The sequence below is a fragment of the Pongo pygmaeus genome, chromosome 17 (genome assembly GCF_028885625.2).
Source record: "Pongo pygmaeus isolate AG05252 chromosome 17, NHGRI_mPonPyg2-v2.0_pri, whole genome shotgun sequence".
NCBI lineage: Eukaryota > Metazoa > Chordata > Mammalia > Primates > Hominidae > Pongo > Pongo pygmaeus.
The window spans coordinates 63022873-63037735 of NC_072390.2; the positions used below are offsets into that span (position 1 = coordinate 63022873).

Consider the following 14863-nt stretch of genomic DNA (forward strand, 5'->3'; position numbering starts at 1 on the left):
CCTTTGCAACTGTACCTATGTGACTTGTGATTTTAGTATGAAATTTAGCCTGCATAACATCATTCAGAAGGGAACAGCTACTAGACAGGATGGTTTGGGGACAGTGGGATTTTATGCCTAGAATGAAACAGCGACTGTGGGCTTCAGTGCATGGGAGGCCCAAGGCACCCCAGAGAGGCAGGCCCCGAGCTGAGCACAGTGCAGAGCCCACTGCAGACACAGCCTTGCTGTCCACGGCTTTTTCACCCATTGCTAAAGACCCCTCCTCTCAACAGCCTTTGTAGAGAGGCCTTGAAAGTTGAGGCAAATTCATGACATCTTCCCCCCACCGCCCAGTGTGCACTAACCTTTCTCTGGCACAGCACTTACAATCAGCATGTGACACAAAATTGGTATTGTTCTTCTTGGAGCCTCTTTTGGGGAAAAAAAGTCCCATGCTTGGGGGAGTCGTACAAATCTCTCACTTTACAACCAAGGCCACGGAAGCCCAGTGGGGCCAAATACCTTGCCTTGAGCACACTAAAGACAACAGCAGAAGTCAGGTTCCCAAACTCCCCGCCCAGGGCCTGCACACACCCACCTTGCAGAGGTGGGAGGGTAGGGACAGGCTGTGCTTTGCTTCCTCTGACCTTCCAGCAGGTGGAAGATGAGCACATGGCCACCCCTCAGTGAGTGTCTGTGGCTGGAAGAAAGGCCAGGTCATGGGCCCTGTGGCAGGGTCTATAGCTCCCAGGAGGCCATAATGCTTGGTGGTTCAGAGGCAGCCTGGCCCTGCCATCGACCAGCTGTGTGACATTGGGTGAGTGACTTAACTTCTCTCTGTGTCAGATTTTTACCAGCAAACGGGGCATAATAATGCTACCTACATCCTATTTCACAAGGTTGAAGTAAGAATTAAATAAAAGAACAAGGAGAAACACTTGGTGCAGGACCTCAGCTGGGGCCAGCAAGGCTGGCTTTTCCCTGGGAGGTGAGCTCCATGGTGGCGGTTGGAGGACACTGAGCCACTATGCTTATTGCTCAGTCCTCAGTGCCTCGCATGGGGCAGGCACATAAATGATAGCTGACCGCATTCCTGGAGAAAGTACTTCTGGGGCTAGTGGAAGCCCAGCGCTTGGTGAGAACAAGGCCTAGTGTGTTGAGCTTTCACAGCAGGTGGGCCAGCCTCAGTCCTGAGAGGCCTGGGGGTTGTTCAGCTGAGAGTCTGCAGTGACAGGGAGGCAGTAGCTGCCCCTCCCAGGATCCTTCAGAGGCTGTGTTTGATGGGTTGCAGTTTGCTTTATCTCCAATATTAAAATCAACCACCCTTGGAATGCAAAATGGTACAGCCACTGAGGAAGACAGTTTGGCAGTTGTATACAAAGCTAAACACAGGCTTACCATAGACTCCAGCAATCACACTCTCAGGTATTTACCAAACGATTTGAAAACTTATATCCCCGCAAAAACCTGCACACAAATGTTTATAGCAGTTTTATTCATAATTGCCAACAACCAGAAACAACTAGGCTGTCCTTCAGTAGCTGAGTGGATAAATAAACTGTGGAACATCCAGACAAAAGAACATAATTCAGCGATAAAAAGAAATGAGCGATCAAGCCACAGAAAGATATGGAGGAAACTTAAATTCATATTACTAAAAAACATGAAAGCAGGTGAAAGAAGGCAATTGGAAAAGGCTACATACTGTCTGATTCCAACTATATGACATTCTGGAAAAGGCACAACTATGGAAACAGTAAAAAGATCAGTGGTTGCCAGGGGTTGGGGGAGGAAGGGATGAATAGACAGAGTACAGAGGATTTTTAAGGCAGTGGAACTATTCTGCGTGATACTGTAAAGGTGGATAGATGACATTATGCATTTGTCAAAACCCATAAAATGGTACAACATGGACAGTGAACTCCAGTGTAAACGGTTGGTGATGGACTTTATTTTTTGAGATGGAGTCTTGCTTTGTCACCCAGGCTGGAGTGCAGTGGTGCAATCTTGGCTCACTGCAACCACCATCTCCCGGGTTCAAGTGATTCTCCTGCCTCAGCCTCCAAGTAGCTGGGACTATAGCCCGTGGCACCACGCCTGGCTAATTTTTGTCCTTTCAGTAGAGATGGGGTTTCGCTATGTTGGCCAGGCTGGTCACGAACTCCGGACCTCAGGTGACCTGCCTGCCTTGGCCTCCCAAAGTGCTAGGATTACAGGCGTGAGCCACTGAACCCAGTGGATGATGGACTTTAGTTCATAACAATGTGTCAATATTGCGTCATCGATTATAACAAATGTGCCACACTAATGCCAGGTGGTAATAATAGGAGAAACAAGGCGAGGGAGGGTATTGCAAAGGGATATGTTGTAAGGACTCTGTACTTTCTGCTCAATTTCTCTATAAATTTAAAACTGCTCTAAATAATAAAGTTTCTTAATTAAAAAAAAATCAACCATTTCAAAACACAATGCTCGGTGCCAATAAGTACAGGGCATCACTGAGTCCCCACTGGACTCCCAGGCCCCATGCTGGGGACTTGGAGGAGGACTGTGAGACCTGCATGATCCTCCCAACCTGAAGTGCAACGATGTCTGGCCGAAATGTTAGAGACAGTGTGAGAAAGTCAAGTGGGGAGGCCAGCAGGGCCTCCAGCTGGTGATGCAAACAGGGCTGTGCACCCCAGCAACCCGGGCACCTCTGGCTATTAGGCAGTGATTCTATTCTTAATTCACTCTTTCTGAGAATACACCCCAGGCCAGGCACACTCTCCCTGACTTCCAGAGGGAAGGTCTATAATAGACTTAGCCCCATCCTCGCAGGTCTAGAGGCTAGACTCTGCCCAGCCTTTTCCTATTCCCCATACTCCCAACACCAGATACAGTAGGTGTTCAATAAACAGGTATTGAATTAAATAGTAATTATTTGCATGCCTCTTGCTCCCCCAACCAAAAAAACCAATCTGATTATAAGCCCCTTACCCAACCTCCCAACAGAGTACTTGCTGAACAAAATGAATAGCAGAATTCAGGTGGAAGGAACAGGCCATAGGAGAAACCTTGTGTTTGTTAATGGGGGCACTTGCCGCAGCGCTGAGAGCATATCTTAGAGGTGACTCCCCTGGCTGCTCCTGCTCTGCTTTGCTTCCCTCCCCAGCAGGATGGACACTCACCAGCTCCTGCAGGGAAGGGTGGAGAGGCCAGGATCCACTGAAACAAGGTGGCAGGCGCGTGGAGTCATCTCTGAGCATCCTGCCTCGTCAGTGTGGAGACAGAAGCAGAATGAAGCCCCTTGGTCCAGGGACCCATCGTGGGGGTGCCTCTGGGAAGCCCAGCAAGCATTTATGGAGGGTCAGCTGGGATCTACTCCCTGCCACCTAGCCAGCAGGGCATGAAGCCATGGTGTGATTCAGAGAGAGTGGGGGAGGTTGTGTCTGTGTGTGGCTGAGATAATGGAATCCTCCTTCAGTCATTGCTCTGGGGTGACAGCCCCTTAGAAGTCCACATTTCTGTGACCTTGGCCTAGAATCTTAAAATAGCCCTAAGAAAGAGGGAGGGCTGAGCCCAGATCCAAGGCCAACAGTGGGGCCTGGGCCAGGGGAGGGGAGGGCAGATGAGCCTGTCCAAGGAACAAAGGCTTCATCTCCCTACTTTGGCTGCCCAATCTGGGTCCTCTGCTCGTCACGTACACTTTATTTTTTCTAGACTCGGGGAAGTACTCCTGGAGCTGGGCGAATCTGAGCAAGGGCTGCCAGCAGAGAGCTACTGAGAAGGCAACGAGGCCCAGCCCCATCTCCCATCCCCCACTTCCTCCTCCTTCCCCACCCTACCCCCTGCCCAGACAGCCAGGGGAGGAGGGGTCTCTCACACCAGCTTCTAAGTCATCCTGCAGCTCTCTGTCCATTGCAGGAGCATCCATGCTGAAATATGTACATTCATGCAGAGTGGTGATATTGGGGGGGTTGTCTGAACTAAAATCTAGAAAGGGGCTAAAGAAGGACTCCACTTTCATAGCTGGGGGGAGGTGTGGTTAGGCCAGTGAACCCTGGTGAGAACTAAGTGCAGCAAGGTGATCATGCCCAGTAAGCTCAGGAGATAATGTGAGAGGGCTCCCAGGGGCAGCAGAGTAAGCAGAAGCTTGCAGGATGGGGAGGATTTGGAGAGACAGGGGTGAAGGGCAGTCTAGATAGGGGAGATTCTTAGCAACACTGCAGAGGCAGGGACAGGCTCAGCATCACCAGGGCAGTGAGTTACCAGGTCTGGCTGGAGCAGATGACATGTGCAGAGAGGACCAGGAAATACAGCCAGGAGGGCAGCTGAGGAACCCCAAATGCCAGCCAGCTGACTCTGGTCTTGAGTCTTTGGATAGCCGTGGGGAAGGGAGAACAGATGAGGAGGAGTTGGGGCTGGAGTGCAGCATTTTGTTCGGGCCCTGCAGAGACACATCTGGGAGTGGGGAGGGGGCAGAGGGACTGGCTCAGGCTGAAGTCATCCCCATCCCTGCTTCCCCTTGGCTACTCCCAATTTTGCCAGCTCTGGGAAACTCAGCCAACTAAGCATCTGTGGCCCAAAAATGTAATCTCTGCATACCAGCCTCTGATTCAGAGAAGTGAGAGTGAGTTTCTAGGAGCTAAAGCCCTGGCAAATATACTATGGTAGGGGCCCTCTTAGCTGTCTGGACTAGTTAGCTACCTGAAAGATTTTAACCTTTAATATATACTTGTACATTCATTCACCAAACTTTTGATGTAACATTAAGGTCTTTTAACTTTCTATTTTTTGGTAAATTGTTTCTATTATTATTTCTTACATAAATCATACTCATACGGTGATATGGTTTGACTGTGTCCCCTTCCAAATTTCATCTTGAATTGCAGCTCCCATAATCCCCACGTGTCGTGGGAGGGATGTGGTGGGAGGTAATTGAATCATGGGGGTGGGTTTTCCCCTGCTATTCTTGTGATAGGGAATACGTCTCATGAGATCTGATGGTTTTATAAAGGGGAGTTCCCCTGCACATGTTCTCTTGCCTGCTGCCATGTAAGACGTGACTTTGCTCCTCTTTTGCCTTTTGCCATGATTGTGAGGCCTCCCCAGCCATGTGGAACTGTGAATCCATTAAACCTCTTTTTCTTTATAAAATTACCAAGTCTCAGATATGTCTTTATTAGCAGTGTGAGAACAGACTAATACATATGGCATTGCCTACAATTTCCAGTTTCAGGTTTTTTTCCAGTTGAATGACAAATTAAATACATTGGCAAAATAATCTGAGTGTAAAAAGTCTCCTTAGGTTTTTTTGATATTTCCCCAACAACCTTCCGCAGTTGTTTCACCCACACCTAACTCAACAGCATTTTAAAAAAGTGACTCAAAATGACTCAAAAATGTTTTTGTGAGTCTTTCCAAAGTTTCAACTTAGTTTTCATAAAAATATTTTCTTCTTCTTTTTTTTTGCAACAGTATTTAATTGGCTTGTATAATATTTAATTAAATTGCATAATTACAATAGCAAGTTACACTGGCATAAACAGGTTTGGGAACGAAGCCCAGCTGCCTCCAGGAAAGCATTTGGCTCAGCTGGTGGGAGCAGACATGGTGGACATCTTGGACAGCAGCCTTCCTGTCCCAAGTGTTCCTCTAGCTGTGGGTATCAGTCAGGGGGAATGGAGAAAGCTGGTAAATTTGGCAAGACAGTTAATTGCAGTTTAGAGGGCATCTAGTGCCCTCCTTATCCAGACCTAGGAAGGTTACTTCTCCAGAGACTAAGGATCTGATGCTGGTGTGCCCACCTTGGTCCAGTCCTCCCCTGGGGCTGCTTCTTCCCTACTCCACCCTTTGGGGAGTGGGCTGTATCTCTCCAGATACCTTTCCCCTCCATGCATCCCCACCCAAGACTTCCTCCCACTGCAGCTGTCTAGGAAGGATTTGGCCAGCTAACTTTACAGCTTTAGTAACAGACAACAGCCTAATGCACCACTCTCCCAGAGGTGACAGGAACTTCTTACAGAGGTGAGTTTCTAATACGTAATTTCAGGCATCTGCAGTAGGTTGCTTGGGGAAGGATTTGGGGGTCAGAGGGATGTCTAGGAGTCTCTCAATCAAACCATCCTCCTGAGGCTAGGTTTATGTCCAATTGTGTCACCGCTGTGCACATGCCCCCCTAAGAAGATGTGGCAGTGGACTTATCTCTCATTCTTCATGTTCCGAAATCCTTTATGTTGTATGGGATGCTCTCCTCTTTTAACATCCCTTCTGAAAGTCTTTTTTTTCTAGACCCAGCTCTATGGGTCACATATAGCAAAAGTCAATATTTAACCCAAATGCCATCAAATCAACGAACCACCCAACCGACCAACCAACCAATCTCAAGTACAGTGTTAGCAGGCACCTGCAACTCATGAAGAGAAGAAGGAAAATGCCCTTCAGAAGAACATATTTGTAGTGAATATTTGCTATTTTGAACCATCTGCCTTTCATTCTGCCTTCCTCTTGGTAAGAGAAAGCTAATTTCATTCCAGATTACCACCTGGCCCCTACAGCCAATGTGTTTCAGGGGTGGGTCATGGTTGGCTTAAGCCAATCAGCTCAGCTCTGTTCACCAGCCATGGTGACCAGACCAAATTCTGTCACATAAGATGCAAGGAGATGTTTGCTGGGGACTTCTGGGGAAGATGCTCCACTATTGGAGATGTGGAAGGTGCATGCAAGGCCTGGAGCTGCTACAGCCATTTTGTTACCATAAGAAGTCCAGTGAGCAATGCTGAGCTAGTCACAGAAAAATGGAACTAGGGACCAGATCAAACTGCTCCTGAAGATCATCCTGCCTCCAAACTTTTCATTTATCTAAGTCAATAAATTACTTTTATTGTTTTGAATTGGCTAACTTTTAAAAATCAAACTGATAAATATACATGGTTTTACAAAATCAAAAATAATAAAAGCTCAGCAATGAAAAATAGCGGCCCCTGCTCCAGCCCTCTCCACACTGAGCCCCAATTCCCAGAGATAATATCTCTCAATTTTTAAAAAGCCACTTCTCCTGTTCTTCACTGACATATTTTTAAATAAAATGCTGTATTGGTCAGCTAGGGCTGCTGTCACAAAAATGTCATAAACTGTGTGACTTTAACATCAGAAATCTGTCATAGTTCTGGAGGTTGGGAGAGTTCAAGGTCAAGGTGCCAGCCAGTTGAGCTTCTGCTGAGGGCTGTGCTCTTGGTTTCAGATACCACTTTCTCACTGCGCCCTCACATGCCAGAGAGAATACACACTCTGGTGTCTCTCGTTAGATGGACATTCATCCCATGGGATCAGGGCTCCACCTTTACGACCTTGCTTAATCTTATTTCCTTCCTTACTCCAAATACAGCCATATTGGGAGCTAGGGCTTCAGCGTAAGAATTATAGAGGGACGCAGTTCAGTTCATTGCACGTTTCTAGATTTCCTACTTTAGATATTATCTATTAGTGTCTCATAATGAAAATGAGGTTTTATCTCCCTCTAACCACATGTTTCTGTTCCCTGTATCTTCCTGATACCATCATTTTTAGTGAAATCAATTGTCAGTGTTTGCAGTATTGTGATGAGGTAGATATGATTCATGGATGAGCCCAAGATACGATTTCCCTTCTTGCGTAACGTTGTACTTTTTCCTTTCATTGTTAAAAAGAATGGCTTTATATGCACTTAACTCTTATTTACACATAAACTGACTTCCAGGTCTGTTAAAATCCCTTCCTAGACAGTTCAGCAAGTTAGGAATCTGTCCATTCCTTTTTCATTTTTTCCTAGAATCACCCCATCTAGAGTTCCCCATCTTCCAACTCCAGTCCTAGACCAAGTGCTCTGAAGCCTGGTGCACAGCTGTCACCTGGTCTTGCATTGGACCTCCAGACACACTGCATCAGTTTCGAGTGCTGCTCTAACAAATTTCCACAAACCAAGTGGCATAAGACAACACAGATTCCTTATCTTAGAGTTCTGGAAGTCGGCAGTTGGGAATGGGTCTCAGCGTACTAAAACCAAGGTGTCGGCAGGGTTGCATTCCTTCTGGAGACTCTCAGGAAGAATTGTTTCCTTGACGTTTCCAGCTTCTAGAGGCCACCACATTCCATGGCTCAGAGCTCCCTTCCTTCATCTTCAAAGCCTGCAACCTCGGGCGAGCCCTTCCCATATTGCCTCCCTCTGACCTCTCTTCCATTTCCCTCTTTTGTGTATAAGGACCCTTACGATTCAATCCAGCACATACTGATCACCCAGAGCGATCTCCCCATCTCAGGGCCAGCTGATTCACAGCCTTCATTCCATTTGCCATCTTCAATCCCTTCTGCCATGTAACCTAACGCTTTCACAGGCCCTGGGGATTAGGATGTGGACATCTTTGGGAGTCCATTATCTTGTCTACCCTACACGCCATGCTTGTTTCTGGTTTACTCTGGTTTCAGTGGCATGAATGCTCCTCTGGCAGCTACCTGAGAAAGGCTGCATCAGAAGTACATCATGTGAGCCCATGCCTACCTGAAACGACTTTATTCCTCTCACTCTTGACTGGCAGGAATAGAAAGTGAAGCTGGAAACCACTGTCTTTTGGAAGGCTGAAGGCACTGTCCCAGTATCTTCTAGATTCCAGGGACGCTGGTAGAAAGTCTAACGCTGTTCTGTGTTCTGATTTTTGCAGGCAACCTCCTTTTTTTCTCTCTGAAGGTTTTATAACTCTTCTCTTTATCTCTAGTATTCTGAAATTCCACAATGATGTGCCCCGTTGTGGGTCTCTGCCATTCATTCTTGCAGTCTGGAAGCTCTTGTATAACTTCTCTGATACTTTCCTCTCCTCGGGTTTTATTCTCCATTTCTGGAACTCCTACTGCTGGCCCTCCTAATTTCCTTAATTTTTTCAAATCCTCGTTTCTAAATCATTGTCTTCTTTTCCCACATTCTGAGAAAGTCCGTCATTTCTCTCCCTCAAATCTTCTATTGAATTTTAAATTTCTGCTATTATATGTTTAATTCCTTATTCCTTGGATGTTTCTTTTTTATAACCTTCCATTCTCACTTTATGGATGCATTATCTCCTCTTATCTCTCTGAGGACATCAATTACAGTTTTATTGAAGTTTTCTTCCACTCCTGGGCTTGGCTCTATTCCTTCGAGCTCTTTTTCTGTTGTTGTATAATTGTTTCCTTTTCCTCCCCCTCCCCCTCCCCCTCCTCCTCATTCTTCTCCTCCTCCTCCTCCTCTCTCTTTCTCTCTGTCTCCTGTTAGAGGTTTCCTTTCTACAAATACCAGCTGATACTTCACCATCATTTATAGTTAAGAGTAAGACACTAAAAAGTTGGTCATTTCTCTATGGAGGATTAGGGAGGGATCTGGTCATTTTCCAGAGGATATGATCCAAGAAGTTCCAGACTCAGAGACACTGCTTACAGCTGAGGGCAGGTTTGAGCACTGTACTCAGAATGAAAGAAGGTATTCAAAACTGCATGCTGAGTGGCGACACTTTTAGCGCTTCTCTACTTCGGGTGAGAATTTGAGGAAACGTATTTGTGTGTGTGTAATTTTTTTTGACTCTTGGGCCAGTCAGTTTACTTGCAAAGGAACCCTTAGCCACCCTGCCTGGAGAATAGACCCTGGCTGCCAGTATTCTTGGAGCCCAGCATACAACACCTATTTTAGAACTGCACGACACTGGGATTTCCCAAAGGACTCTAAAGAGTGAATTAACCATGAAGAGTCAGCAAGAAACCCTTCTGGAGTAGGCACGGTGACCCCAAATCATCCACATCTCCCACCTGGTCATGCCCCTTTCAGGTTCACATGTCAGAAAACCCAACCCAGACATATTTAGTGACCCACACTCCATATTTTGCCTTGGTGAAGGGCCCGTGTGGCTGGTGTCTGTAGTACAGGCCAGACCAGGCAAGGACGAGGAGGGCAAATCTAACCCCTACCTGGAGACAGACTCAGTCCACAGTGGTATATCACTGATACACCACACCAAACACAAGCAGGACAGGCACGAAGTGTCTCATACCACAAGCATCAGCAGGTGTGAAATCACGACCCAGAGGCCAGTTGCTAGGCTGCTATTGCAGTTTTCTCATAAATAATATGAAAATCCACCTAGTCAGGAGGATAGAGTTTTCTAGCAGACAGATGCCCGTCAACAGGAAATGGGTCCTTGTATTCAGAGCTACCTCAGATAAACCACAGACACCCTGCACCTCCACAGAAGCACGGTGCAGGGCAGGCTGGCTATCAGCCTTCTGCCCTCATCCCAGCTCAGACTCTACACAACAGCATCTAAACTCAGGCCCTGAGGGCCAAGCAGCCTCTGGCGGAGCAGAAAGTAGATGGGCTCTCTATGGGGAAGCTGACACTTGGCCCAGGTCCCCACCTGCCTCTTGAAAAGCAACAGACACGGTCCCACTCATTGTGGGGAGAAGCTGAGGTGTGTGGCTCACGCCTGACCCTGGTCAGGGTGAAGCGGGCCACCCCAGGCACCGCCCCCTTGGAGCCCCAGGCAGGTGCAGAACATCTAACAGCTGCATGTGGGCATCGCACCTGCGCAGGTGAACTCCACTTTCCATACAGGACAACATCCCGACACCCCAGATCTCACTTTAAGCCCCTAAAGACATGGCTACATAAGTACAAAGTCATTTTTGTAAAGTGAATCATTCCCCTCCACGGCTTCCCCCTCTCCATGACACATACAATTGATCTGTTCTTCAGATGTTCAGACTGAACACCAGGTATGCTGAGAAGGAGAATCACCTACTTTAGAATTGTTTTTTAAAAAAACATCAACATCAACAACAATTAAACCCTCCTCTGACAGACATGCATGAATGCCGGGAAGCAAAGGTATAGCCCAGGATGTAAATCCAGGGGACGGTAGGCTCCAGCAGGGGATTCTTTGTATCTTTATAAACTTGATCAGGGCTCCTCTGATGTCCATTCCTGTGATGACATCACCCCTGGCTCTGGCCCTGCCCAGCACAGTCCCTGTCCCATGCTCTGACAAGTTCTTGAGGGAGCCCAGTGACTCGTGGCATTGAATTTTCCACACATCTTCTTCCCCCCGTTTCTGGAGCCTGCCCCTCCCTCCACCTACACTCCAGGTGTCCTGCCTATCCTCCTGCCTCTTTCCCTCCATCTTTCCAGAGCCACCTCCTTTATCTCCACCCCAGGTGCCTCTTGCTTTTAAAAATTTGTTATGAAATATTTCAGACATACAAAAAGGCCAGAAAAATACTATAATGAACACCTGTGCACCCACCACCAGGCTGCATAAATAAAAAGCAGCTCTTTCTAATCCGAGGCGCGCATGCATCCCTCTCTGACACCACAATTCCTAGCAGCCTTTGTTCCAGTCTCCCTCGGAAAAAACCCAGAGAGCTGCATAAATTCAAGGCATAACCAACTGTCATCTGGACTCCACTATATTAATTTTTCCACTACTCTTTGTGGCTGCACGAAGCTCCCTTCTGCCCACCAGCCTGTCTTCTTCCTTTATGATTTGACCGCTTCCCAATCCCAGAGGGGAACTGGCCTGCTGAAGGTTCCCACCTAGCTAAAAGCCACATGGGCAGGTCAGTGGAGAGCTGAGTGTTGGAGCAGGGACTTTGCCTGGGTGACGCTGCTGGGCAGGACCACAGTGCTTCCTGCTCACGCTCAGGCACTAGGCTACTCTGTGCATCAGGAATAGTGCAGGGGCTTGGAGGAGGCAGGACATGGGCATTGCCTTCCATGGCCTTGTAGTCTTTTGGGGACAACAGACACATGCAGAGAGGCAGCCCAAAGCCTCATGGGCAGGGCTGGAGTTTGGAGTATCTGCCTGTGCAGCACAGCGGGGGCTGCTGAGGCCAAGAGGTCACGAGGGATTAGAGATGGAACTCAGAATGGGCAAGGATTGAGGGAGGGAGGGACATGCTGCAACCTTCCAGGTGAGAGAAAGTGAAGCAGGAGGCACAGTCGCAGGGTGGGACAGAGAAGGGGGACAAAACCAGGCTGGGGGCGGGGAGTGGCTGGCAGGACGAAGCCAGCTGGGCAGGGTCCTGGTGGCAGCGGGCTGCGAGGGTGGGTGTGCAAGCTAAACATGCGAAGGAACCCCACCTCTCCCCGCCCAGCTGTCCTTAGTACCCCACTGTGCTCTGCTCAGATCCTCAGTGGGGATGGGTGTGTGGGGGAAGCTCTTTGTGATTGCTTCCTCCCCCACCCCACCCCCGCTGCACGCAGGCCATGGGAGGACACAGAAGGCCAGTGCTGTTGACATTGGCACAGCCTGAGCAGAGGCAGAACATGACGCACTGGGTGCCCTCTCCCCTGCAGCTTTACCCCAGGAGATAAAGAGTGTCCATGCAGCCAGGAGTCCCATGGCAGCTGTAACCCACAACCCTGGGCAGAGGAAGGGCGCAGGAGTTGCGCATGGCCTTCCCCTGCCTCCACAGAAGTCTCCAGGCTGGAGATCACCTCCTACCTCCCCACCTATGCCCCTGGCCTTGCCCTCTTCCCCTGCTTGCCATTCATTCAGCAGCCTCAAGACGCCCTCTTCTCACCCTCACCCAGCCACAGCCCCTCCAAGGTGTCCACATCTCCCAGCATGGAATGTCAGACCCTCTGTTGAGCAAGAGGATGGAGGCCCAGATGCCTAGCTTTGGTGCCTCTGCCATGAGAGTCTTCCCCCTTTTCTGCCCGGGGCCTCACTCACTGTCTCCGTCTTCCCACCCTTTCCCAGCAGAGCCCATACTCCAGGAATTCATGCACCAAGGCCTAAGGGCTCACAACAACACACAGCGTGGCTCCGAGCACAGTCCTAAGTCAACAAAGCCACAGCTCCAGGTGGTTGCAGGAGATGTGGGAGGTGGCACCACTGGACTCATGTGGCCAGGGACACGGCTGGCCCAGGCCGAAAGCTGGCAGGCTCCACTACGGGGATCTTTCCTTAACTCACCCTATGTGGAGAAACCTTAAAGCTGCCAAGAAAGACAAAACAGCTTGGGTCCACTGTAGGAATGTTCTGCAGTGCGGAAGAATGGACTTCCTCTTTTGCTTCTGATTCTAGACCCATATTCCAGAAACGTCAACAACAGGGACAGCTGCCCCATGGAGCTGCCTTAGGGTTGTTTCATTTCTTTGCAACCTTCTTAAGGCTAAATCTTTTGGTGCCACCTTCCCTCAGAGGTGGGACCATGGGCCCCCACTGCCCCACCCCCTGGGTTGGGTGTTCCTGTGGTTACCCTGAGCTCCACCACAGCACCTGTCCCGCCACTCTTTAAATGATTCCTGAAGCAGGAGCTGTGTCCCCCTCATCTTTACATCCCCAGCACCCAGCCCAGAGCCTGGCATATGGGAGTTGCTTGAGAAGTGCAAGGTGCAGGCAGCCGCCCACCCCACCAAGCAGTCTTCGCAGTACAGGGTAGAGAGAAGGAGAGGCTCCGAAGAGGGGGTGTCTCCTCTACCCGTAATTTCCCTGGGGATTTTTCAGTGACAGCTGTAAGCCATCCTTGACCATTCTGCATGAGTCCCTGATCCTGAACCAGGTGGCCCACATATCAGCCACAGCGTGAAGCTGCTCTTGCACACCTGAGAGATGGGGGCCCCCCTCAGGCCCTCACCCCTTCTCTCTGCAGTGCCTCCCTCCTTTTTGCATTCCTTCCACCTCTGACTTATACCTTGGCCACTCCATCAGGTCACACTGCTTGCGGTGGTGGGAGATGGATAGAATGTGCCTGGAGAGGGTCCTCACAGGGACAGCAGACACACTGGGAGGAGCTGGCCTCCTCCTCTCCACCCACCCAACTCCGTGCATGCCCAATCTCTCACTCCAGCCTCCCTTGTGAACCTACCCACCCTATTCCACACGGATCTTTTTACCTAGATACTCACTGCACTTATCATCTCCTCCTCTTGCTTGGCCTTCTGGGCTGCTTCTAAGGGAGAGCCTCAGAGCCAGGTGGAACTGGAGAGGATGACTAATGCCCTTTTATAATCTCGCTGGGAGACAAGGTCCATGCAGGAAGGGAAGGTACAGGTTGGAAAGCTTGATGGCTTTCCTTGCTGATAGAGCCAGAACTTAAACCCAGGCCTCCAGACTCCTGAGACATTCCTTCCCTTCATGTAGCTTAAGCTTTGCCTCCTTATCTACAGCAACATTCCTAAAGACAAGACCATGCCTCTTGAGGACCAAGCAAAAGAGTCACCCAGACTAGGACCCTGGCAAATATTTGACAAATGGTTGTGTTATGTGTTCCATGGCCTAAGGTTACCTCCACAGACCCACTCCTCAGTACCAATTCCACCCTCTCTCCCAACACATCCCAGCTATACCCCTGCAGCCTATGCCAGAGGCTCCTATGGAAACTCAGCCAGGAGCTCTCAGAGGAAAGAAGAAGTGTGTACATTTAGCCTGCTTTGGGCTCACTGGCAATTCTCATTTGGCTGCTGACTTCTCTTGGCCACTAAGCAAAGAGGTAAGTACTCATTTTAATGGTGGCAAGGGACAGTGAGCAATAAAAAAGCAGCCCAGCTTGGGGGTGGAGTGGGGAGCAACCTTGAGGGGGGTTATACCTGCCTAGGGACCAATGACCAGGGATCCCCAGGGCCCTGGGGACACTCTTCTTTCCCCTCTCTTCACTGTAGGAAGATTTTCAGGGTAGCCAGGAAGTATTTACTGAGGTCTAGCACTCTGCAGAAGGGGTTAGAGGACATCTAACCCCTTAGTTTACAGTTTGGTTCAGGCAAGACTAGAACAAATGAATGAATCTAGCAAGGTTACTAGACACAAGGTCAATAATCAAAAATCAATTATATTTTCTATAGACTAGTGACAATATGTAGAAGACAAAATTTTTAAATACAACTTTCAATAGCATTAACAAA

The 14863-nt window shown here is 48.9% G+C and overlaps 1 protein-coding gene across 11 annotated transcripts in view; it reads right to left on the bottom strand.

Annotated features, from left to right (window-relative positions):
• Window positions 1-14863, bottom strand: part of ZBTB7C (zinc finger and BTB domain containing 7C) — a 385273-nt gene that overhangs the window by 163526 nt on the left and 206884 nt on the right. For 2 of the 11 annotated variants that reach the window (XM_054461066.2, XM_054461063.2), the window contains exon 1: window positions 3153-3260. The exons of 8 other annotated variants lie outside the window; for them this stretch is intronic. The gene's annotated coding sequence lies outside the window, so the exon portion shown is untranslated. Of the gene's footprint in view, window positions 1-3152; window positions 3386-14863 lie in introns of those variants that run through there. One more of the 11 variants, XM_054461070.1, reaches the window with a different exon arrangement.